The sequence below is a fragment of the Stegostoma tigrinum genome, chromosome 8 (assembly GCF_030684315.1).
Source record: "Stegostoma tigrinum isolate sSteTig4 chromosome 8, sSteTig4.hap1, whole genome shotgun sequence".
Taxonomy (NCBI): Eukaryota; Metazoa; Chordata; class Chondrichthyes; order Orectolobiformes; family Stegostomatidae; genus Stegostoma; species Stegostoma tigrinum.
Genome location: NC_081361.1, coordinates 52,394,023 through 52,420,524, shown reverse-complemented (window position 1 = coordinate 52,420,524; position 26,502 = coordinate 52,394,023). Strand labels below are relative to the sequence as shown.

At 41.3% G+C, this 26,502-nt stretch overlaps 1 protein-coding gene across 5 annotated transcripts in view; it reads right to left on the bottom strand.

The window, feature by feature from the left end:
- The window catches only part of lrrc7 (leucine rich repeat containing 7), a 617,590-nt gene that overhangs the window by 496,794 nt on the left and 94,294 nt on the right, over positions 1–26,502 (bottom strand). The window contains exon 1 of one of the 5 annotated variants that reach the window (XM_048539167.2): positions 8,785–9,298. The exons of the other annotated variants lie outside the window; for them this stretch is intronic. The gene's annotated coding sequence lies outside the window, so the exon portion shown is untranslated. Of the gene's footprint in view, positions 1–8,784; positions 9,299–26,502 lie in introns of those variants that run through there. 5 annotated transcript variants of the gene reach the window in all.

Sequence of the window (26,502 nt, the reverse complement as noted above, 5' to 3'; positions counted from 1 at the left end):
TTAAAATGGCACGTAGACGCTCCGCTCAAGTTCTTTCCAGTGCTGGAACATAAAAGGAGCATGTAATTAGAGACAAGCATATAAACCTGCAAATCAACCTGAGTCATAACAGAAAACTTTCCATCATGCAGTGATAAAAGGAAACCTAAAATTAATTTGAGGAACTGAATGGATTCAAAGTAAGAAAAAAAAATTTCTGAAGAATCATCTAGGCCTGAAACGTCGGCCTTCCTGCTCCTCTGATGCTGCTTGGCGTGCTGTGTTCATCCAGCTCTACACCTTGCGATTACAGATTCTCCAGCATCTGCAGTTCCTGCTATCAATTTTTTTCAAAATCAATACTATCAACTAAAAAAAAAATCATTTATACTACATAAATATCCAGTACCTAATGGCTTTCACTTCAAGGTATTAAAAGAAATAAGTGAGAACATTGCAAATGTATTTTGTGACAATTTTCTAACATTATTTAAATTAGGGAATCGTGCCTATGGAATAAAAGGTGCAAATTCCATTCCAGTACCCAAGAAATCAAAGAGGTTGGAGCCAAATAACAAAACATCTATCAGTTTAATGTAATTTGTGGCAAAGATATTGAAATCTATCACTTGAAAATGAAGGGCAGCAGGATTAGTGGGAAGATAAGTAACCTTAAAAATGAGCGGGTACAACAAAAATATAAATAAAAACAAACAAACAAACAAAATCTCAAACTTGAATCCACCTCATCTCAAATCTATCCACTTCTGCTTTCAGCATAGGCAGCATGGAGCAGGCAATCAGGCTGCATCAGTGCAGTGGGACATTTCAACATTTAAATGATGCTCTTTGCCAAGTATTTTATCTACATTTTACGCTTAATGCTAGCTGGTTGGGTTTCCCTCAGGACAACGAGCAGCTAAAGGAAGATGAAAGCTGCCATATGGAAAATGTAAATGCTTTTTTTCCAGCACTGCTGTGAAGAAGAGGAGCAGGAATTCTTCCTCTCAGTTCATCAAGGATGCCCTAAAATTCTCCCTGCCAATCATATTCAAATGACTCCTATAAAGCACTGATACCCTAGGACAAGCATGAACTTTTACCTGATTCTGCAAAACTACAGTCTCACTCTCTTACCTTGGATTCTCAAAACTACAACGTAGCCATACCACCACCTTGAAATTTTATATTGATAAGCACAAACTTACCCATTCTGTGGTCACAGTCTATCCTGCAGTCTTCCCCACCCAGCAAGTAGGTAAGCTTATCAACCAGAATCCGTGAAAGAAACACACACGCGCACGCACACAATGTCAGAATCTAACTACATGTGGTGTGGTGAAATCCAGCAGTCGTCAGGAACTTCTTGTCCCTCAGTGGAAAATTCCTTCCTCATAAATATTGGCATTGGGGATTACTGAACATTTGACCAACACCACTTGAGAGTCATAGAGTCATACAGCATGGCCCCAGATCCTTCAGTCCAATTAGTCCACAACAACCATGATCCCAAACCAAACTAGTCCAACTTGCCTGCATTTGGCCTATGTCCATCCAAACCCTTCCCATTCATGTACTTATCCAAATGTCTTTTAAATGCTATAACCGCACCTGCATTCACCACCTTTACTTATGAAACATTCTGGATAAATAAAACGTTTCCCCTCTTGTCCTTTAAATCTTTCTCCTCTCACCTTAAAAATATGCCCCTAGTTTTGAACTCCCCCAACCCTAGGAAAAAGGCCATTCACCTTATTGGTGCTCCTCATGATGTTATAAACCTCAATGTTCCAGTGAAAAACGTCCCACCCTATTTAGCAAATAAAAACCAAAAAGAACTGTGGATGCTGTAACTCAGGAACAAGAACAAAGTTTATGGAAAAGCTCAGCAGGTCTGGCAGCATTTGTGGAGGAGAAAAGACTTAACATTTTGGGTCTGGTTCTGAAGAATTGTCATTGGACCAGAAACGTTAACTCTTTCTTCCTTCACAGATGCTGCCAGACCTGCTGAGCTTTTCCAGCAACTCTGTTCTTGTTCTCACTCTATTTAGCTTTTCTTTATAACTCAACCTTCCATTCCTGGCAACATCCTGGTAAATCTTTTCTGAACAGTCTCCAATTTAATAATATCCTTTCAATAACAGGGCAACCAGAACTGTGCACAATACTCCAGAAGAGGCCTCACCAACCTCAAGAATGACATCCCAGCTCCTAAACTCAACGGTCTGAGTAATGAAGTATCTTTTTAACCACTCTGTCTACATTTAATGCAAATTTCAAAAGGTTATGTGCCTGAACCCCCAAGTCTCTGTCCTACATTATCCAGGGCCCTGTTAATTGTACAAGTCCTGCCCTTGTTTGTTTTACCAAATTACAATACCTCACATTTATCCAAATTAATCTCTATCTGCCAATCCTCAGCCCATTGACCCATTTGATCAAGATCTCTGTCATCTTAGACAACCTTCTTCCCTGTCCAATGTACCACCAATTTAAGTGTCCTCCACAAACGTACTACCCATGCCTAAACTCTTATCCAAATTTTTAATACAAATGACAAACAATAAAGTGGATCCAGTACCAATCTTCGTGAAACAGCTACTCTCAGGCTTCCAATCGGAAAAAACAACCTTCTACCATCAGTCTGTCTCCTACCAGCAAGCCACATTTTGTTTTCAACTGGCAAGCTCTCCCTGTATCCCATGTGAATTAACTTTACTAATTAGTCTATCATGCAGAGCCTTGTCAAAGGCTTGAATAAAGTCCATGTAAACAATGTCCACTCTACTGCTCTGCCTGCAATCTTTTTGGCTACCTTCTCAAAAAACTCAATCGAGTTTGTGAGACATGATTTCCCTTGTATAAAACCATGCTGACCAGCCTTAAATCAGTCCTTCTCTTCAAAAGCATGCATACATCAGTCTGCATGGTATTGTGTCAGGTACTTTGACTGACATTGAGATGAACTTGGTGGATTGTTGGAAAAACCCATCTGGTTCACTAATATCTTTTAGGGAAGGAGACTGCCATTCTTACATGGTCAGGCCTACATGTGACTCCAGACCCACACCGTCTGGGCAATTAGGAATGGGCAATAAATGCTGTCTGGTCAGCAACACCCTCATCCCATGAATGAATTTAACAAAATCCATGCATCATGGATCAACAGAAACAATGGAATGGTTTAATGTGTAGATTTGCCTTCAGTTTTACATTGTAGCTAAGTGGACATGTGATGCACATTACAAAGGGAGATGCAGGTGTGGGACTGTTGGTGAATGTGTAATTATCATTGCGAATACATATTTGGCCGTTGGATGAATTATTAAAAGAGCAACCGAGCCAGAAAGGATTATCTCCTCTCCTTTTTCTTGTTCCTTCTGCTCATCTGTTACTATATTGCAGGTGGCAAGTCACATTGGCGAGATTGTCAGCATGTAGCAGACCACCGTGAACCTTGACATCTTCCCTGTCAAGTACAGCAGAACTCCTCAAGAATGGTGCAAGGAGTGGAAGCATTGAGTATACTATTTACATGCTCATGATGTGGAGGTGCTGGTGTTGAACTGGGGTGGACAAAGTCAGAAGTGACACGACAGCAGGTTATAATTAAACAGGCTTATTTGAAAAAAAATCACAAGCTCAATCAAGTGCAGTGCGAGAGCAAAGTACTCAGACCCAGAGTTTACAGGCAGAGAGATCAAAAGGTCACACAATTGGTGCAAGTGAAGTGTCAGATATGTTTCTGCAGGTGACCAAGAGTGTTAGACGGTGAATCAAGTGTCAATAGCTGAATAACTAGCAAAGGGATGACCAATAATCCAATTAAAGTGAGTCAGAGGGATAATTACAAAAAATTAAAAATAAAAGGCAGTGCTGGAGATAAATAACGGGATTCACACGCTGAATTCAAAACAGTACAAACTAATTAAAGATAGAGAGATTAATAACAATTTAATTAAGGTGATACCATTGAAACAGGACAGTAAAGAAGATTTTACAGATATAGAACAGTCTGGTGGAATCACCCGTTGTGCGACATGAATCCAAGATCACGGCTGAGGCTGTTTTCATAGGTATGGAACTTGGCTATCAGTTTCTGCTCAGCAATTCTATATTGTTGTGTATCTCAAAGTCTGCCTTGGAGGACACTTACTCAAAAGATTGAAGGCTGAATATCCTGGACTGTTGAAGTATTCTGACTGGGAAGGAACATTCCTGTCTTGCAATTGTTGTGCAGTTTCCACTCATCCATTGTGTAGCATCTACACAGTCTCGCCAATATACCATTCCTGGGGTTTATCTTGCCTGCAGCAAGATAGATAATGTTGGCCAAGTCGCATGAATACCTGCAGTGTACTTGGTGGGTGGCATTCCCACTTGTGATGGTAGTATCCATGTCAATGATCTGACTTGTCTTGCAGAGATTGCCATGACAGGGTTGTGTAGTGTTGTGGTCAATGTTGTTCACAGTAAAACTACCCAGCCTTCAAGACAGTCTATTTAAGGTTTGGTGGTTGTTTGAAAGCAAGAGGTGAGTAGGTGTAGGCAAGATATTGGTGAGGTGTTCATTGTCAATGATACGTTGAAGGCTGCGAAGAACATGGCACAGTTTCTCCACTCCAGGGAAGTACTGGACAATGAAGGCATTCTCCAAACGCGTGTCTGTCTTCAGAGGAGGCTGTTGTGGTTTTTTGCTGTGGAACGTCGGAACTGGCAACTGATGAGTTGAGCATTGTATTCCCTTGTGAAGACATTCTTGAAAACCTTCAGGTGTCTGTTGCATTTGCATTTCTCCTCATCTGAGCAGATCTGTGTATGCGCTGGGCTTGCCCATAGGGGATGGCTTCTTTAATATGTTTAGGGTAGAAGCCAAAGAAATGCAGCATTTGTAAGGTTATCTGTGGGGTTGCAGTAGAGTGAGGTACTGAGGTGTCCCGTCCTTGATGGAGTTGCGGGTGTCCAAGAATGAAACTGATTCTGAATAGTAGTCCATGGTAAATCTGATGGTGGGATGAAACTTGTTGATATCGTTATTTAGTTGTTTCAGTGATTCCAAACCGAATCCAAAAGGAAGAAAAATGACGTCAATGTATATGTTGTATAGCGTTGGTTGGGGGTCTTCTGCAGCAAAGAAATCTTCCTTGAACTTGGAAATGAAAATGTTGGCGTGTTGGGTGCAGATTTGGTTCCCATGGCTGTTCCATATATCTGAATGACAACTGGTTGATGAAGGTGAAGACCTTGTGCTCGAGGATGAAGCAGATGGGTTGTAGGACAGCATCTGGAAATTGGCAGTTGTTGGTATTGAGTACTGAGGCTGTTGCAGCAAGGCTGTCATAGAGTGCCAAAACATTCATTGTGATGAAGAATGTTCCTGGTTTGACTGGTCCGTGGGTGCTGAGTTTCTGTAAGAAATCTGTAGCATCATGACAGAAGCTGGGGTTCCCCATACAATGGAATTTAAGATGTCATCAACATAGCCAGAAAGGTTCTTGAACAGGGTCCCATTGCCTGATACGATGAGACATCCAGGTGTGTCAGCTTTGTGCATCTTTGGAAGGCAGTTCAAGTCTCCTATGTAAGAAGTACGTGGAATTCGAGTGGATAAGATACTTTGAACGTTTGGATCAAAAAAATGTCTTGATCAGCGTGCTGTGTTGATAGGTGCATTCTTTGGTCGGATCAGCTGGTAATTGTCTATAGTGTTTCTGGTTTTCTTTATAGTAGTCTGTTTTATTCTTTACGACGAGGGTTCTTCCTTTGTCTGCTAGTTTGATGACCACGTTGCAATTGGTCTTGAGAGCATGGGCGACATTCTGCACTACCGTGTGAGCATGGCTGATGAATCTGGTATTAACACATCTCTTGGCAGCTTCAGTATACATGTCAAGCCTAGGGCAGTGGCCTTCTGGAGAGGTCTAATTTGACTCAGTCTTCTTTGGTTGCTGCACCACAGATCTGTCAACTGTTCAAGCTCATTGATTGTCTCATTGGGCTTGCTGCTGACATCTTTGGGATTGTGGAAGAATTCCCAAAGCTTCATTTACCCGAAGAATTTCTGTGTCTGCTACAAGACCAACGGGGTCCATTTTGGTAGTGGGGCAGAAATTAAGCCCCCCGCTGAGAATTTTTGATTTCAACTGGTAGAAAGTCAGACAAATTAATGATGGATTTCTCTGTGGTGGTACCAGGGGAGGCTCAGTTACTACTGGCAGTGATGCCAACTTTCTCCAATTTCTGGTTCTTGGTGTGCATGTAGGTGATGTGGTTTCATTGCCTCATCTGGTTGGCAGCATTCCACGTCTGCTCTGCTATATCTTGAGCTGCTGAGATTTTGGGCTCTCGCTACATCAAGGTTGCAGCATCTGCCAAAGAATTGGTACACAAGATGATTGAAGAGTGTGAGAGAGGTGCGACAGTCTTGCAGCATTGCCTGCATTGTTGGTCAAATTGAGAAGGTTTGTGAATTGTAGTCCTTTTTGGATATTGTCTGCTTTCTTGCATTTCTGCAGAAACTTGATGTCAGTACGTCAGAACTCAAAATAACATCATTCCTGCCATCATCCACACCACCACCCTCGCGCTTTGTGTGACATGCTTGTAGGCTGGGTTTTGATTTTTTTTTGTGCGGGGTTGGGGGGGGGGGGGGGGGAAGCTATTTTTGTGTTTGAGGTTTCTTTCACTTTTTTCTTTTATAATTGATGCAGACACCTAGTAACATGACCAGCAGCATTTGTATTGTGCAATTAGGGTTTTCTTTAGACAGGTGAGATAGTACAATTACCAAAAATTTTAAGTATTTTCATATTAGTAAATCTTTTAACCTGGAATCTACTAATAGGATGCTTTTATTACTTTATAATAAATAAATCTCCTTTGCTCTATTTTTGAACAAGATTATAGAAGAATTGAATTTAGACAGGCAAATAACTACTTAGTAAATGAAGAACTCAGACAGAAGTTTCCAACTGAAAAACCAGGTTGAATGAATTCAAAGCATTTTTCAGGCTAAAAATCAGCTTGGAAATAGGCCATTCAGCCCATCAAGTCCACACCAACTCTCCAAAGAGCATCCTGCCCAGACTCACTTCCCTACCCTATCCCCACACCCTGCATTTTGCATAGCTAACCCACATAGCTTGCATATCACTTGACACTACACAGCAATTTAGCACAGCCAATTCACCTCACTAGCATATCGTTGGACTGTGGGAGGAAACCCACACAGACAGATGCCTGAGGCTGGAATTGAACCTGGGTCCCTGATGCTGTGAAGCAGTGTTAACTACTGGGTCACCGTCCTTACATATTAAAGATTATGCATTTGGCAACAGACAGACACACTAATCAGGTCTTCCTTCTTCCCCAGACCCCCACCATAAATACACAAACTCCTTTTCCAAAATTCCTACCCCTTACCAACTCAGCAGCCACAGGATATACTATTCTCCTTTTAGGAAAGATAATTTGTATACTATTGGACTCTAGCACACTCATTTCCAAGTAAGAAATCCACATGATCATTTGTTTATGCCAAAAGTGTTAATGAACTGGTTTGATATTCAGACAGTGCAGTCTTTAAGACTCAAATTTAACCCTTAATCTAAGATTCAATCCCTTCAGATCTAAGTAAATAATCCTAGTCACATTTATAACAACTCTGACATAATTCTAATCAGACATGGATTCCTGCAAAGTAATCTTATTACAAAACTTCTGACATGTGTTACTGACTTGAACAAAAGACTAACACAAGTTAATCACGGACTAGCCTAAAGCAGGAGACTTACCATTAGTTAGCATTTTGCACAACCTAAGAATGTCCCAGCTCAATCTCACTGACAGCCATATTCTTCCCTGGGTCACCTACTGCCATTGGGCTGGACACTTTGTAGCTTCACTCCAATCAAACTTTCCCATAGCCAGCTCCCCCAATCACAAATTCTATCTCTAGAACAAGTGATTCTGTGATTAGCCAAAATAACAAGTAGCTGATTGATCTGTAAAATGGTGGCCATTGATCATTAATAAAGGTCTCCTGCTTGTCAACAACTATGTGATTGTTCAACCATCTGGGAGCTAGTTTGTGGGGGCGAATATTTAGGTCAAAATTCATTAAGCTTCTGGGAGGAAAGGAGCTACTTCTATTCTGTAGTAAAAAGCATTTCATGCCTAAGGATGGCTCATTTATTTCTTATCATTAGTTGCTGGAAGCTGTGACTTCCAATTAATAAAAGCTTTTCAAGTGTGAACTAGTCTACCCTGGAAAAACAAGTGAACTTACCAGGATAAAAATCAGAAAGCAGCACTATGATCGGCAAAAGGATCACATTTATAAACAATGCACAGAAGTACCACTAAACTTCATTCCCAGTCTTTCTCTCTACCTGAAAATTTTTGTGTCCACTTGTCTCTATAAAGGGGGATTATAGAGGGGTTATAGTTCTATGTTGTTGATTCATAACTATTTCTGTCATTAGAATCAATTTATTTGTAATAAGTGGAAATTCTTGTTAAGTACAGAAATGTAACATGTTTCCTGTCAAGCTGGATTTGAAAGACAGGTAAATTGGCGCATTCTATGTACTACTTAAAAATCTCAAACTTCTGTGACAACTCCAGGAACAGTGAGGCTTGATTTCAAGCCTGCTATCACAGTGCAAACTTACAAAAACCATGAAACAGAAATAGAAATTTCTGGAGAAACTCAGCATGTCTGGCAGCATTGGTGGAGAAAATTCAAGAGTTAATGTTTCAAGTCATTCTGAAGGAGGGTCACTGATAAATGTTAAATAGATTTACATCAAGATCTCTTACTGTGCTTCCAGTTAATGTGATCACTGTTGAATAACCTCAGCTTTGTCTGTGAATAGATGACAGTACTTTAAGTAATCACTTATAACATACATAACATCAAATTAAAATCCCTATTTAAGTAACAAGATTTTAAGATGGGAGATATTCACAAATTCAGCATCACTTACAGACAGAAGTAAAATGCATCATTTTCAGCCTTTAAGCTTATATTTTACCCACAAATTCTGAATCAACACAGAGAAACTTAGCCATCCAACCGCAATATTAAAGGCCATTACAAATTTCTGATTTATCCACAAATTAAAATAGTAATTTTCTTAACGTTTGCTTTTAATAAAAGATGCCAAATTTGTAAAGGAGTTCAAGTGTGCACCTGGAGGCTCATTTAAGGGCCGACTGAAACACTAAGCGACAAACACCCATTAAGAAGAATGCATGACATATTGTCCTAATTGTCTTTCCTAACAGCAACCAGCTGTTAAAGGAGTAGACAAGTACTAACATGGATTTCAAGTGCTATTCAAGAGATACACACCCTTTCATGTTGATTTGCTGCTGAAGCATGTCAGGTGACATTGTAGGACACGTTACGACTCAATGTTCTAAACAACATTTATTCAACAAACCCTGAGAATTTCACCTAAAGTGATTATTTTTTAAATGAAAGGAAGTGCTTGCTCAGTCAGAGATAATGGGAACTGCAGATGCTGGAGATTCCAAGATAATAAAATGTGAGGCTGGATGAACACAGCAGGCCAAGCAGCATCTCAGGAGCACAAAAGCTGACGTTTCGGGCCTAGACCCTTCATCAGAGAGGGGGATGGGGGGAGGGAACTGGAATAAATAGGGAGAGAGGGGGAGGCGGACCGAAGATGGAGAGTAAAGAAGATAGGTGGAGAGGGTGTAGGTGGGGAGGTAGGGAGGGGATAGGTCAGTCCAGGGAAGACGGACAGGTCAAGGAGGTGGGATGAGGTTAGTAGGTAGCTGGGGGTGCGGCTTGGGGTGGGAGGAAGGGATGGGTGAGAGGAAGAACCGGTTAGGGAGGCAGAGACAGGTTGGACTGGTTTTGGGATGCAGTGGGTGGGGGGGAAGAGCTGGGCTGGTTGTGTGGTGCAGTGGGGGGAGGGGATGAACTGGGCTGGTTGAGGGATGCAGTGGGGGAAGGGGAGATTTTGAAACTGGTGAAGTCCACATTGATACCATATGGCTGCAGGGTTCCCAGGCGGAATATGAGTTGCTGTTCCTGCAACCTTCGGGTGGCATCATTGTGGCAGTGCAGGAGGCCCATGATGGACATGTCATCAAGAGAATGGGAGGGGGAGTGGAAATGGTTTGCGACTGGGAGGTGCAGTTGTTTGTTGCGAACTGAGCGGAGGTGTTCTGCAAAGCGGTCCCCAAGCCTCCGCTTGGTTTCCCCAATGTAGAGAAAGCCGCACCGGGTACAGTGGATGCAGTATACCACATTGGCAGATGTGCAGGTGAACCTCTGCTTAATGTGGAATGTCATCTTGGGGCCTGGGATGGGGGTGAGGGAGGAGGTGTGGGGACAAGTGTAGCATTTCCTGCGGTTGCAGGGGAAGGTGCCGGGTGTGGTGGGGTTGGAGGGCAGTGTGGAGCGAACAAGGGAGTCACGGAGAGAGTGGTCTCTCCGGAAAGCAGACAGGGGTGGGGATGGAAAAATGTCTTGGGTGGTGGGGTCGGATTGTAAATGGCGGAAGTGTCGGAGGATAATGCGTTGTATCCGGAGGTTTGCTTGCTCAGTCATCTTGCTAGGACTCCTCCTTAGTTAGCAGGAGAAATAGGAGCTGGAGATGAAGCAATAGCATCTCTGTTGCTGCAGAGGTGGCAGTCTTCCTCCAGGATATTCATCTTTCTCTGGTGCTCCTTCATCTGAACCTCAAATAGTTTATCTAAGTACATATGCAATTTCACTGTCTTCAGGGCTAAGTCAACCTGAAATATGTTACCAAGAGATTCCACATCTTCAGTGGAATCACATTCAAGGAAAACAGCATTTTATCAGCACTTGACTCCTAAACCTGAAAGTGTGGCTCAGCAACACCTGGCCCATTCATATTACACCATGCAGTGGTTATGAGCCAAATCCAAACTTTTGAACAGCCGTATTTAATTGGCATGGGAGTCATTCAAGATCTATTTTCAGTCTTTGGCAAAAATAGCTGCACAATTGGCTCAATTCTTCTCAATAAAACAGTTACATGACTTAGAATTCAATACATTTTCTGAATGAAAACATAATTAAAAAGTTTGTATAATAATATTAATGCATAGATCTCATTATGATTTACATTAGGTTGCTGTAGTTTAAAATTAAATTAAACTTTCCATGGAGACTAATAGATCACATGATTCTTTTAAGTTGAGATAACTGGCCAATAAACCTCTTTATCAAAAGGCAAAAAAACTATAAAAAGTCTGTCTTTCTTAAATTTTATAGCTTGAAACTTTTATTTATTCTAACTTACTGTTTCTATTTTTTTTTCAATCCAACTGTCATTTCCCTCTATTTCTGTTCTAAATTCAAAAATGTCTTCATCTAACCCTATTCACAGTCTTTTGCAATCATTCCTCCATTTATTTCTAATAAATTAAATTTAAGGCATTAAGTGGATACTTCAAATGGTTTTCAGGCTCCAGCTGGCATAGTGATTTTACCACATGATTATCAGTTCATATTTCTAGCCAGTTTTGCACAAAGATTTTTAAAACCTAAACAAACAATTTTAGAATAACATTTGCAAGATACCTTATTTCAGTGAAACCCTGCCAAATAATAACTCTATAACAAAACCAAAATTCAATTAGCTTACATTCTTCAAAACAAACTTGATTTGTAATTAACAATTTAATAAATGAAGTAATTCAAGTCAATTTCCAATACAACATGTTATACTACTTCTGTTATTTTCCACATTTTAACTATATCCAATTTTAGAGGGAATTGATCATCATTAACACTGTAAGCAAGTAACTATTATTTGAGAATCTTAAAAGAGGAAAAGAAGTTGAAGGGAGGACAACAAAGGGATTGGCACTCAAATGTTCGATGATGAAAAACAAAATTGATTGCTGTTTAAAAGGGGTCACATGACATGGGAAGAATTTGGCAATCAGGTGTCAAGGTTAATAACAAGATCACAGAGATATGGCAAAAGACAGGCCTCTTGATCCACCTGCTTTCTGGATATAAAAATGGTTGATGGGGGATGAGGATTAGAGTCTTGACAAAGATGCGGTATATTCACATAGTAAAAGGAAAGAACCCAGTGCCTCCATTGTGAATTCCAACACTTATCTGCAGTGCAAATGTAAATTGTGGGTATCATTTTCTTTGCCTGAGCAGAAGCTGACCAAAGTGGATCACCTACTTGTTGTAAAAACCACCCATTCACTCCATTGGCACCTTTGTAAGACTATTCCACACAACGACTACTGGAACAAGAAATATTTACATAGCACCTTTAACATCATAAGATAATGCTCTGGAGGATTATTATCAACTAATATCTGACATTGCCATGTAAGCAGATGTCATGGTAGAGGACCAAACAGTTTGTCAAAGAGAGAGGGGATGTAAGAGATAGAGGGTATAATAAAGGAGAAAGGGAATGCACAGCAGTGAAGAGGCTGAAGAAGGGAATACTAGAGGTTAGGGCCTCAGCAGTTGAAGGCATAGACACAAATGTTGGAGCAATAAAATCAGAGATGCACCAGAGGGCTGAATTGGAAAAGGGCAGATATGCTGGAGGATTGTAGGGTTGTCATCAACAACTGTATGCTCCATATTCACATTTGTTGACCATGGTCACCCGCATCCTTACAAACACATGAACATACAAACGAGGAGCAGGAGTAGGCCATTCAGCCTCTGAGCCTGCTCCCCCATTAAAAAAGATCATGGCTGATCTAAGTGCACTCTCAAGCACTCACATTCAAGCCCACCCTTGATAATCTTCCATCCTCTTGCTAAGCAAGAATCTATCTACCTTTGTTTTAAAAATATGCAAGGACTCTGTTTTTGAAAATGTGGTAGAAGCAGAGTTTTAAAGAGTTCCTGAGAGGGGAAAATTCACCTAATTTCCATTTTGGTGCTATGACCTGAGATGAATACACTCTGTACCTTACAAGTGTTTTGTTCTACCCTTTAAATTGGTTTCTTGAGGCTAGCAGGAATTTTGTTACTCTCAAAGAATATGCTCTTCACTCAGAGATGAACACAAACTCTTGCTCTTAACATACGAACATACAAAATCTATAGCAGAAGTAGGGAACTCAGCCCTTTGAGTCCACTCAACTATTTAATAAGATCATGGCTGGTCTGATTGTAACCTCAATTCAAATTGCTGCCTACTGCAATAACTTTTCAACCCTTTACTTAACAAGGATCTATGTACCTCTGCCTTACAAATTACCACATCATTTTCTACCACTTTATACTTCAACACCCTTTAATGTGCTGTTAACTTCTCAAATCCAGGCCCAATTGTCCCAGAATTCTATGTTTGAATCTTACAGGCAGGTTTTGCTCCTGCCACAGTAGGGAAGTGGCTTTTCCCAAAATACAAATGACATCTTGCATGATTTTTACTATGGTAAGCAGCTAAAGGAAGTATATGGGAAAGTACTTAAAATGGAGAACTATTGACGACATCAGCTAATATGTGTCAGGAAGAGATGATGGCTGCTCAATAGTTTAAGATGATTAGGTCGAAAGAAGAGATGAGATGCATGGACAAGATGAACTCATTCAGGGAATGATTAAGTTAGGGCAGGAGGAACTCTTCATGTAAGGGCATTGCGACCCTGCAGCAATCTTGAAAAAATATCACAAAGCTGCACAGTATTGAATACAAACACCACAGAGTAGGCTGAGGTGGAAACCAGACCATACTTAATTCTCTGCAAGACTCAGAGAGCAGATAGATACGAACACACAGAGAAGGTAGGCTAATTGTTATTCATGAAAGTCAGAGCCCGGTATATAATCGATGTATCATTGTACTTAGTATTAATGTTTTATAAATGTGTTGCTTTGAAGTCTAAACTTGAAGAATGCCTTCTCCTTGACCATTCTAAGGAAACCAAACTCAGTGTGGCATCAAACCATATGATGAAAAATGGAGGCAACAACAGATACATTGCCAATTGTAGCAACAGTGAAGATCAAAAAACAGACCTGAGACTGTCTTTTAAAAATTGAAGAATTCAAAACATGTTTTGTTCAAAAAAATCTGATACTGTTTGATGTTTAGCAAGCGCCAGAAAAATAACAGAGCTGAACCTCAGCTGTAGCGAAAACATGCAAGTAAACTAAGTCTCAAAAAAGGCTTTTATTACAGAAGTAGCGGGAAAAAAACTTTTAGAAAGCAGGAACAGCAATAAAAGCTCATTGTAGCTTGGGAGAGAAATCTGAATTAAGTACATGAGAAATGAGGTCAATTATAGGACACCCAGAGCAGATTGAGGGAAGAAAAATCTCATACTCACCTGGAAAATAAGTTTCGGGAGTACAGGAAAGACTTATAACAGAGTTAACAAATTTCTGAATTAGTTCATTTAAAAGAATAACAGCAACAAGTTAAGATAATTCTTCGGGATCAGACTTAAAGAATATTGATTGAAAAAAGGAGTAAAAGAATTGGGAATTAAGATCATTATTGCAAATCAAAGTATCAGAGTCCCAACAGTGAAGCTACTGAAATCTTATTATCTGGATGATTTGAATGGCAAATTTGAGGTTTTATTGGGAAAATGCACAAGTTAACAATGCTATCCACTAAAATATTAAAAATTAGGTAAAGGTAAAGGTATGAATCTGATCACATGGAGAGAAAATTGATACATAAATACCCTGGATACAGTTAAAGATCAGAACCAGTGACACCACAGCAGACATCTTTTGATACAATGGAAAAAATATCATTGTATCTTATTCAATGAAGACAACTTGTGGAAGTTTCTACCCACAAAGCTTTTGGAATTCCATCGATCACATTGGAAAAGGTTCTTCAGTCTTCATTTTGAAGACACCATAATGGTAGAAGAAAACTGAGTTTTATATCAAAAAGAGCATTTAAAGCAGCTGAAACCACGGATTTCAGTTTTGGAACCACAATAATAATCTTTAGTAAAAAAATTCCACAACAACTTTAATTCGCTAAGGATACAACAAGATAACAGCAATTGAGTGTACCACAAGGAGAATAAAATTATAACAATATTATTTCAAATCAACAGGGTTATTAACAACTTAGATTTGAGAAACTAACAATCAAACAATGCAACAAAACTTATCTGTGTTAATCTTTACACCAAAAAGAGCTTGCACAGCATGGGATGGATCAGGAAACTGGCAAATGTGGAGAGCAGAATTCTTAAGATTTTGAAAATGCCAGTACTCTGCACCAAATTAAATGCAGAAGAGATTAGTACACATCTCTACTGCATGGGAATAAAATCAAATTGACTAGACAACAGATCAATGAGAAACAAACTACGCCCAAAAACCTCATAGCTGCTTTTGATCAATATTTCACCCTATCAGTCCTTCAGTTCAGGAGCCTGCTTTCTGTCCTTAATCGGAAAGTAAATATACGTCCTGGTCATTGACTGGTTTGCTTATTAAAAATTACTGTAGTCATCAAGCAGGATCTATTAATAGAGTCATAGAGTTGTACAGAATCAGACCCTTCAGTTCAACTTGTCCATGCTGACTAGATATCCTAAATTAATCCTGTTCCATTTGCCAGCATTTGGCCCATAAAATCCCTTTAAATGCTTCCTATTCATGTACTCATCCAGATGCCATTTAAATGGTGCAATTGTACCAGCCTCCGCCTCTTTCCCTGGCAGCTTATTCCATACATGCACCACCCACTGTGTGCCGAAGTTACCCCTCAGGTTCCTTTTATGTCTTCCCCCACATCTTAAACTACGCCCTCTAGTTTGGGGCTCCCCTACCCAGGGGAAAGGACATTGACTATTCACTCTATCCATGCCCCTCATTATTTTATAAACTTCTATAAGATAACCCGTTGCCGATGCTCCAGAGAAAATAGCCCCAGCCTATTCAGCCTCTCCCTATTGCCCAAACCCCCCCAACCCTGGCAACAACCTTATGAATTTTTACTGTACCCTTTCAATTTTAACAACAACTTTCATATAGCAGTGAGACTAGAATTCAATGCAGTTCTAAAAGTGGCCTAATCAATGTCCTGTACAGTCACAACATGACATTCCAAGTCCTATACTCAATGCACTGGCCAATTAAGGCAAATGTACAAACCACCTTCTTCACTATCCTGTCTACCTGTGACTTCACTTTCAAGGAACTGTGAACCTGCACCCCAAGATCTCTATTTGGTGACATTCCCTAGGACCCTACTATTAAGTATGTAAGTCCTGCCCTGATTTGCCTTACCAAAATGCAATACCTCACATTTATGTAAATAAAACTCTATCTACCATTCCTCAGCCCAATCGGTCCATCTGATCAAGGTCCCATTGTACTCTGACATAATCTTCTTCATTGTTCACTATACTACCAATTTTGGTGTCATCTGCAACTTACTGAACACTCCTCTTACGTTCACATCCAAATCATGTATATAAATGACAAAAAGCAGTAGACCCAGCACTGTTCCTTGCAGCATACTGTTTGTCACAGGCTCCAGTCTGAAGAACAACCCTCCACCCACTACTGTCTGTTTCCTATCTTCAAGCCAATTTTGTATCCAAATGACTAGCTCTCTCTGCATTCCATGTGATCTGACATTGGTAAGCAGTCTACCATGCAGAATCTTTTGCTGAAGTCCATATGGACAATGTCCACCACTCTGCCTTCATCTTAAGTCAGGCTCACTGGTCTGCAGTTCCCTGGTTTTTCTTTACCACATTACTTAAATAATGGCACCACATTAACCAGCTCTGGTCTTTTGGCGCCTAACCCATGACTACCGATGATACAAATATTTCAGCAAGGGGCCTAGCAATCATTTCCCCAGCTTCCAGCACCTCCTCCTCTTTGTTATGGATACCTTTTTAAAGTTATCATGGCTTATTTTCAAGTGTTCTAGCTTCCATATCTGTCTCCTCAGTAAATACTCACAGAAATACTTGTTTAATATCTCACCTATCTCCAGTGGTTCCACACACAGATGGACACATTGATCTTTAAGGGGCTCTATTCTCTCCCTAGTTAGCCTTTTGCCCTTACTGTATTTTTAGAATCTCTTTGAATTCTCCTTAATTCTATTTGCCAAAGCTATGTCCTCATGTTGCCCTCCTGATTTCCCTTGAGTACATTCCTATTGCCTTTATACTCCTCAAGGGATTCACTTAATCCCAACTGTCCACATCTGCCACATACCACCTCCATTTTTTTTTGACCAGAGCCTCATCTTCTCTAGTCGTACCCATTTCCTACACCTTTCAGTGTTTCCCATCACACTAATTGGAACATACTGCCTCTGGACTCCCGTTATTTCATTTTTGGAAGGCCTCTCACTTTCCAACCGTCCCTTACTTGCAAATAGCCTCTCCCAATGAACTTTTGAATTTTCTTGTCTACTATTGTCAAAATTGTCCTTACACCAATATAGAACTTGAACTTTTAGATCAGGTCCATCCTTTTCCATGACTATTTTAAAACTCATGGATTATGATCACTGGCCCCAAAGTGCTCCCCCACTGACACCTCAGTCACTTGCCCTGCTTTAATTCCCAACAGTAGGCCAAGGTTTGCTCCTTCTCTAATAGGTTCATCCACATACTGAATAAGAAAACATTCTTGTAGACACTTAACAAATTCCTCTCCATCCTAGCCCTTAACACTATGGCATTTCCAGTCTATATTTGGAAAGTTAAAATCCCCTGTAATTACAACCCAAATCATTCTCACGGATATCAGAGATCTCCTTACAAATTTGCTTCTCAACTTCCCACTGACTAATGTGATCATCCCTTTCTCATTTCTCAGTTCCACCCAAATAACTTCACTGAACATACTCCCAGGAATATCCTCCCTAAGTACAGCCATAATGTTAATCCTAACCAAAAACACCATTCCCCCTCCTGTGTTTCCCCCATTGTATAGCATCTATTCCCTGAAACATTAAGCTATCAGTCCTGCCCTTCCCAGAGTTACATTTCTGTGGTAGTCATGATATACCAGTCCCAGGTTCCCAATCGTGCCCTGGGTTCATCTGCCTTCGCTATCAAGCTTCTTGCATTGAAATAAATGCAGTTTAAATGCATCTGGTGTCAGTTTAATGGCTCCTGAGCTAAAGGTCACTCAGCAGCACAACACGATCATTAATAAGAGAGATAATGGGAACTGCAGATGCTGGAGATTCCAAGATAATAAAATGTGAGGCTGGATGAACACAGCAGGCCAAGCAGCATCTCAGGAGCACAAAAGCTGACGTTTCGGGCCCGAAACGTCAGCTTTTGTGCTCCTGAGATGCTGCTTGGCCTGCTGTGTTCATCCAGCCTCACATTTTACGATCATTAATAAACCACCTTAATCTTGGTACAGGAGGAAAATGTAAGTATCAATCACAATGTTAGATCTAGTTCAAGAAAGATAGTTTTAAAATTACAATGAAGATCCCAACTAAAGTATAATGTTGGAAGAATTACAATTATACAAAGTAAATGATGATTACTCTTTTTAGAAGTCTCATTGACTAATTTTAAAATCTTGACCTTTGGGATTGATAGAAAAAGTTAAAAATGATACCACACGAGGGAAGGGCTATCCATCGGGTCATTATCTGGACATTCAAAAGCATCATCTAGAACGTAAAGTTCATAACAAGATTTTCAATTGTCTATGCACAAGATGAGATCTCTCAATTATTTGTATTTCTGAAACAATGATGCAAATCCACAATTCAATATCTGAAGAGGAAGACTTAGCCCATCCCCCAAACCCCGACTCCCATGTTTATTAAAGGTTAAACAGAGGATCTCTGACAATTGACCTTCAAAACCCTTTGTAAAAGATGGAACATTCCAATTGTGGGCCAACAGCCAGGTTTTCCCACGATCGAAACTCATCATCGCAGGAAGATTTTCGGAAATGCAAGTAATTTTATATTGATACAATTGATGTCGCAGGGAGACCAGCCAAAGAACCTCTTGGAAATATGCACTAGAATCCACTTGTTACCCTACCTGGCTTGCTACCCTCATCCCCTTTAAGAGGGCAGTCCTTGAGGGTTTTTCTGTTACATTGCCAGTCCATGGCATCTTTATCCTGCCAACTTCTTTCATTTATGCCTCCAGAATGACATCAAGGGAAGTCAAAAAGGATTTTAAAACATGGCTGAACAGAATTTATGACTCCATTTTCTTTCACAGGATAAGTTGGTGACTGATTCCCACTGAAACAGCTCCTATGAAAACTCAAAGAAACTAATAAGTTTCAATAACTGTTAATTTTGCTACAACTGCCTGCACCCAAGAAATCAGCTAATCAACAATCATCCTCAGGTTAAAATCTTACTCAAAGGTGATCGAAAATCTCTGAGCTATTTTTATCAATTTTCCTTTGCTTTGGGTACTATTTCCATTTAACTTTGAGCCTGTCTGTCCTTGTATGTGCCTCTAAGTTACTGCATTCACTGTTACTTTTCTCTGATTTTTTACTTCTTGTTGATCGCTTCCTTATTGCTCACAGAAAAAAAATAGTTAATTGATTTTTAATTGGAAAGAGGTATGTCTTATGTAAATCTTTGTTCTGACCAACTGAGGAGGTGGAAAAGAAAAAAGAATAATCCCTTTCCACTTCATTGCAAAAGAAAGGAAACAATAGATCTTAGATTGCTCTGTCTTCATTAATTGCTTTCATTGCTTTAGCAGGCCACACTTGCACAGATAAGACAATGGATGAAACAGATATTGGGTTCCTGCAGACAAACCTTTAACAGCATAAAGACTATAAATAAGTACAATAGAAAAAGAAGCCCCAGAAGGAATAATGCATATAAATGTTTACTTTACATACACAAGATTTCATTTTGGAGAATACGTGTTCTAAAAGAAAATCAATTGGAGGTCGGTACCAAGGAGACACAGGTTACCCCACTGGAAATATCAGTAATTTTCCTCAACATGCCAGTTAACAGATCTGGAAGGGGCACAAGGCTGGAACATGCTACAGATCCAAATTTCATTGGTATAATGGTGCAGAAAACCAACTATCCAAAGGGCTCAGGAGATGCAGGCAATCTTGAACCCTACTAGCTATGTTAAAGGCCCTTCTGTGCTTCACTTTGACAAAGCAGGGAATGTTATCAATTATATCGCACATTGTTTAAAATATTTACCTGTCACAAACAAATAGCTACATGAATGCAAAGATAGCAAATTATGTTTCCATGAGATAATGGGAACTGCAGATGCTGGAGAATCCAAGATAATAAAGTGTGGGGCTGGATGAACACAGCAGGCCAAACAGCTTCTTAGGAGCACAAAAGCTGACGTTTCGGGCCTAGACCCTTCATCAGAAAAGGAGGATAGGGATAGGATTCTGAAATAAATAGGGAGAGAGGGGGAGGCAGGCTGAAGATGGATAGAAGAGAAGGTAGGTGGAGAGGAGAGTATGGGTGGGGAGGTAGGGAGGGGATAGGTCAGTCCGGGGAGGACGGGCAGGTCAAGGGGGCGGGATGAGGTTGGTAGGTAGGAAATCGAGGCGCGGCTTGAGGTGGGAGGAGGGGATAGGTGAGACGAAGAACAGGTTAGGCAGGCTGGGATGAGCTAGGCTGGTTTTGGGATGCAGTGGGGGAAGGGAAGATTTTGAAGCTGGTGAAATTCACATTGATACCATTGGGCTGCAGGGTTCCCAAGCAGAATATGAGTTGCTGTTCCTGCATCATTATGGCACTGCAGGAGGCCCAGGATGGACATGTCGTCTAAGGAATGGGAGGGGGAGTTGAAATTGTTCGCGACTGGGAGGTGCAGTTGTTTACTGCGAACCGAGTGTAGGTGTTCTGCAAAGCGGTCCCCAAGCCTCCGCTTGGTTTCCCCAATGTAGAGGTAGCCACACTGTGTACAGTGGATGCGGTATACCACATTGGCAGATGTGCAGGTGAACATCTGCTTGATGTGGAAAGTCATCTTGGGGCCTGGGATGGGGGTGAGGGAGGTGGTGTGGGGGCAGGTGTAGCACTTCCTGCAGTTGCAGGGAAAAGTGCCGGGTGTGGTGGGGTTGGAGGGGACTGTGGAGCGGACAAGGGAGTTGCGGAGAGAGTGGTCTCTCCGGAAGGCAGACAAGGTGGGGTGGGAAAAATGTCTTTGGTGGTGGGGTCAGATTGTAGATGGCGGAAGTGTCGGAGGATGATGTGTTGTATCCGGATGTTGTTGGGGTGGTATGTGAGGATGAAGTGGATTCTCTTGGGGCGGTTATTGCGAGGGGGGGGGGGGTGCGGTGTGAGGGATGAGGTGCGGGAAATACGGGAGACACGGTCGAGGGCATTCTCAACCACTGTGGGGGGGAGGTTGCGGCCCTTGAAGAACGAGGGCATCTGGGATGTGCCGCAGTGGAATGCCTCATCCTGAGAGCAGATATGGCTGAGGCGAAGGAATTGGGAATAGGGGATGGATTTTTTGCAGTAAGGTGGGTGGAGGAGGTGTATGCCAGGTAGCTGTGGGAGTCGGTGGGCTTGAAATGGACATCGGTTTGTAGGTGGTTGCCTGAGATGGAGACAGAAAGGTCCAGGAAGGTGAGGGATGTGTTGGACATGGTCCAGGTGAACTTGAGGTTGGGGTGGAAGGTGTTGGTGAAATGGATGAACCTTTCAAGCTCCTCTTGGGAGCATGAGGCAGTGCCGATACAGTCATCAATGTAACGGAGGAAGAGGTGGGGTTTGGGGCCAGTGTAGGTGCGAAAGAGGGACTGTTCCACATAACCTACAAAGGGGCAGGCATAGCTTGGGCCCATGCGGGTGCCCATGGCCACCCCCTTAGTCTGTAGGAAGTGGGAGGAATCGAAAGAGAAGTTGTTGAAGGTGAAGACGAGTTTGGCTAGGCGGATGAGGGTGTCGGTCTGCGGGACAGGAAGAAGCGAAGGGCCTTAAGGCCATCTGCCTGGGGAATGTAGGTGTACAGCGACTGGACGTCCATGGTGAAAATGAGGTGTTGGGGACCGGGAATTGGAAGTTCTGGTTGAGGTGGAGAGCGTGGGTTGTGTCACGGACGTAGTTAGGGAGTTCCTGGACCAAGGGGGAGAAAATGGAGTCCAGATAGGTGGAGATGAGTTCGGTGGGGCAAAAGCAGGCGGAGACAATGGGTCAACCAGGGCAGGCGGGTTTGTGGATTTTGGGAAGGAGATAGAAGCGGGCCGTGTGGGGTTGGGGAACAATGAGGTTGGAGGCTGTGGGTGGAAAGTCACCTGAAGTGATGAGGTCATGGATGGTTTGGGAGATGATGGTTTGGTGCTCGGGGATGGGGTCATGATAAAGGGGGCGGTGGGAGGAGGTGTCGGAGAGTTGGCATCTGGCCTTAGCAATGTAAAGGTCAATGCGCCATACTACAACTGCACCTCCTTGTCTGCAGGTTTCATGGTGACGTTGGGTTTGGAGCGGAGGGCTGCCTGTTCTGCAGGAGCCAGCTTTAAAATCTCCCCTCCCCCCATTGCATCCAAAAACCAGCCCAGCTCGTCCCAGCCTGCCTAACTTGTTCTTTCTCTCACCTATCCCCTCCTCCCACCTCAAGCCGCACCTCCATTTCCTACCTACTAACCTCATCCCACCCTCCTGACCTGTCCGTCCTCCCTGGACTGACCTATCCCCACCCATACTCTCCTCTCCACCTGTCTTCTCCTCTATCCATCGTTTTCCTGCCAACTTCCTTCATTAATGCCTCCAGGCATCCATCGCTATGAATTCCCTGTCAGCCCTGGTGGTCAATTTCCAAATACTTTTTAAAAATTATCGAGAGATATGGGCATTGCTGGCTTCGCCAGTATTTATTGTCCATCTCTCAATGCAGAAGTGATGATGAACTGCCTTCCTGAATAGCTGCAGTCCTTAGGATGTGGGGACATTCACAAGACAGTTAGGAATGGTGTTACAGAATTTTGCCCCAGTGGCCATGCAGGAATGGCAATATTGCTCCCATGTAAGGTGGTGTGTGGCTTGGAGAGAAACTTACAGGTGGCAAGGTTTCCATTGCAGCGACCTTGCTGAGCAGTTTCTCTTTAGGAAGCAGACGGTTTTTAAGAGAAAGCAGGCCATTTGTAGTGAACAGTCATGTTATTAGGGACTATTACCAAATGTGAAGTTCATGTGCAGCACTGAAACGTTGAGGTGGAATGCTTGAGGTACACTAAGTAGTGCCAAAATCAAACATTCATATCAGTTGGGTGAACACATTTTATTTCTTATCCACCTCAATCAGAATAGATGCACTAAGGCCACAAATTGCAGTCCTCTAACCATAACATGGAAGACATTTTCCCAAATATTTCATGGAATGTGAGCATAGCTGGCGAGGCCAAACACCTATTTTTCCATCAACAAATAGCCTTCAGGAGGTAATGGTGAAAGTCTTTCTTGAACCACTGCAGTCATGTGGTATAGGTGTGCTCAGAGTGTAGTTTTGACCAGTTTTAATCCTACTTGACTTGACACAGTTTTGTGCAACTGACTGGCTTGTTATGCCATTTCAGAGAAAATTTAAGAATAAACCACATTACGGCTTGTCAACACATTATTGAGAAATTGATTATAGGAGCAAAGACGTCCTTCTGCAGCTGTGCAGGGCCCTAGTGAGACCGCACCTAGAATATTGTGTGCAGTTTTGGTCTCCAAATTTGAGGAAGGACATTCTTGCTATTGAGGGAGTACAGCGTAGGTTCATGAGGTCAATTCCAGGAATGGCGGGACTATCATATGTTGAAAGATTGGAGCAACTGAGCTTGTATACACTTGAGTGTAGAAGGATGAGAGGGGATCTGGTTGAATCTTGTAAGATTATTAAGGAATTGGACACTCTGGAAGCAGGAAGCATGTTTCCGCTGATGGGTGAGTCCAGAACCAGAGGACACAGTTTAAAAATAAGGGGTAGGCCATTTAGAACAGAGTTGAGGAAAAACTTCTTCATCCAGAGAGTGGTGGATATATGGAATGCTCTGCCCCAGAAGGCAATGGAGGACAACTCTCTGGATACATTCAAGGAAGAGATGGATAGAGCTCTTAAAGGTAGTGGAATCAAGGGTTATGGGGATAAGGCAGAAACAGGATACTGATTGTGGGTGATCAGTCATGATCATAATGAAAGGTAGTTCTGGCTCAAAGAGCCGAATGGCCTACTCCAGCACCTATTGTCTATAGTCTATTCTCTATTCTCTATTGTAGATCTGGCATCACATGTAGGGCAGATTGGGTGAAGTCCTTAAAATAAATTGGTGAACCAGATGTGTTTCACAAAAAAATTATAATGATTTCCTAGCAGAAGATTTTACTTGCGGATATATTCACTGAATTTAAACGCCACCAGCTACTGAAGGTGGGATTTCAGCCCTACGGTATGATCTGATCTGGGTAATCCACACCTATGTCAGTGAATAACACCAACCTTTATGAAGTAAAACTATATATACAACAGATGGTAAGAGTAAGGGCTTGTGTGTTAGACACCTGTGAATTGATATCATGATGATGTGACTGCATGTTCACGCTAAGTAGCTATTCTTAGACTAAGGTTTAGTTAATCCTTTACTCCATATCCCTCTAAAAGTTCATCCTTTACACAAATTGTTAACCTCATGAACTATTTCCAGTATTTCTAACCAACTCCTACTTCCACTCACATTGAAGCCTTTCCGCCTGTTGGATTAATCTGCAACTTGGTTCACTTCAAGGACATTTAGGAGGTATGTACTCCCAAATTGTTTCCTTGCAAGGTGAACACATTGGTGGAGCAGCGTGACAGCTGATTCCTAGGTTGTGGCATCTGCAATGGCCTGAATGCAATGGCAGTGGGGACCAACCAAGGCAAAAACTGGTTAAAGCAGAGGACCTCAGGCTTCAAAGTTACAATGGCTTGGGAAGGTAATTAACTGAAACACCCTCAACTCAGTTCCTTCTGAGTTACCCTATAACCAGGGTAAATTTGTTAAATGAAAAGAAAAACAAGAGTATTTAAAATATTATTTTAGAAATGGGAAATAAGGACTTCCCTACAACTCCTAGGATAGGAATTTTTTTTCTGTGACGTGGTATCACTTCCATGTCTGTTTTAGCTTGAGGGTTTCCTACTGCAAACACTAACATCACACAATCTCTACAATCAACACAATCTCACAAGTTCAGAATCAACAAGAGAATGAACTTGAAGGTTCAAGGTAATTTGCAAGAAGATTCAAAATCTACTGAAGCTGCTTTACAGTATTCTGATCTGCAGACATGTTTGAAAGTTCAACTTCAGCATCAGACATTTACTTGACAGGAACCACATAGGTAACAGTAAATATAGCTCGTATGGGTACTTCTTCAGATAGTTTCTTTGATTGTTAATACCTAAGCTTTTCGTTTAGCAGTTTCTCTTAAGTAGTTAGACTTCTCCAACTATTGTTTAAATTTTACAATATTCAATCTTCATTTAATGAGAGCCTTTAAAATTTTAAAGGTATTTCTCAGCTTTGGAAACTCTGTTGTTTGGCCTTTGCTTCTTTACTGAAAGAAAATACGTACACTTCAATGGCTTGCTGATGGGACTCAATTGCTGAGTTCGGCTGACATTTGTCAACGTTGATTTGATCCAACCTTAGTATTTCATTCTTCCCAAATGGTTTTTCACTGGCTACTGGCAATTGTTGGATGTCAGCAGTGAGCTCACTGGCATAAATAGACAAATTCACCCCTTCTGTAATTGTTCAACGAGAAGAAATTTACTCCTTAAAAATACACAGGGACTTAAACATCATTGGCACTACACTCAAGGATCCAGGATCTTTTCATCAAACAGATTGATACTACTATAGGGAAAGGCATTCTATTTCCTGAACAATCAACTTAAGGTTTAGATCATCATCTTGTAACTGGTCACCATCATTCATGATAAATCCTAGACACCTTTCTTCTAAACCTTCCTCCAAAGAGAAGGGAAAGATCTGCAAAATCCACCTGTGATCCAAGGTGTGGTGATTTGTTCAAGAAGTTTGGCATATAGATGATGAGCCAATTTCAATTTCCACTGCAACTGGTGATTAAAACCTTAAAGCTTCTAAAACACCTCTGCTCAATAAGTAACAGCAGTGATTAGGAATGATACACATAGTATCAGAGATCTCTTTCATTTTATAGTGATGCACCTCCTCTTCACTCTGATTTCAATACTTTCTGTACCCCAAAAGTTGAATGGAAGATGGTTGGAGAACCTTTAGACACAAATGTGATAGGTAATCTGAAAGAATAAATATATATAGCCCATAGCTATTTTTTCTTCCTATTAATCATGATATCTGTATACCACAATTTGTCTTGTGATGTAATTGAGGGAGTTGAAATCTCCACTTATTAACATTATTAACATTAACATTATTAACCTTAACAAAACGAGAGATCGCAAGAGAGGACAGGTCTCAGTTTCTTGTGATCTAGGGTCATTACGACACAACCTCTTACATACATGCTCAGTAGCTATTCTTAGAGTAAGAGATACAGTTAACCATTTATT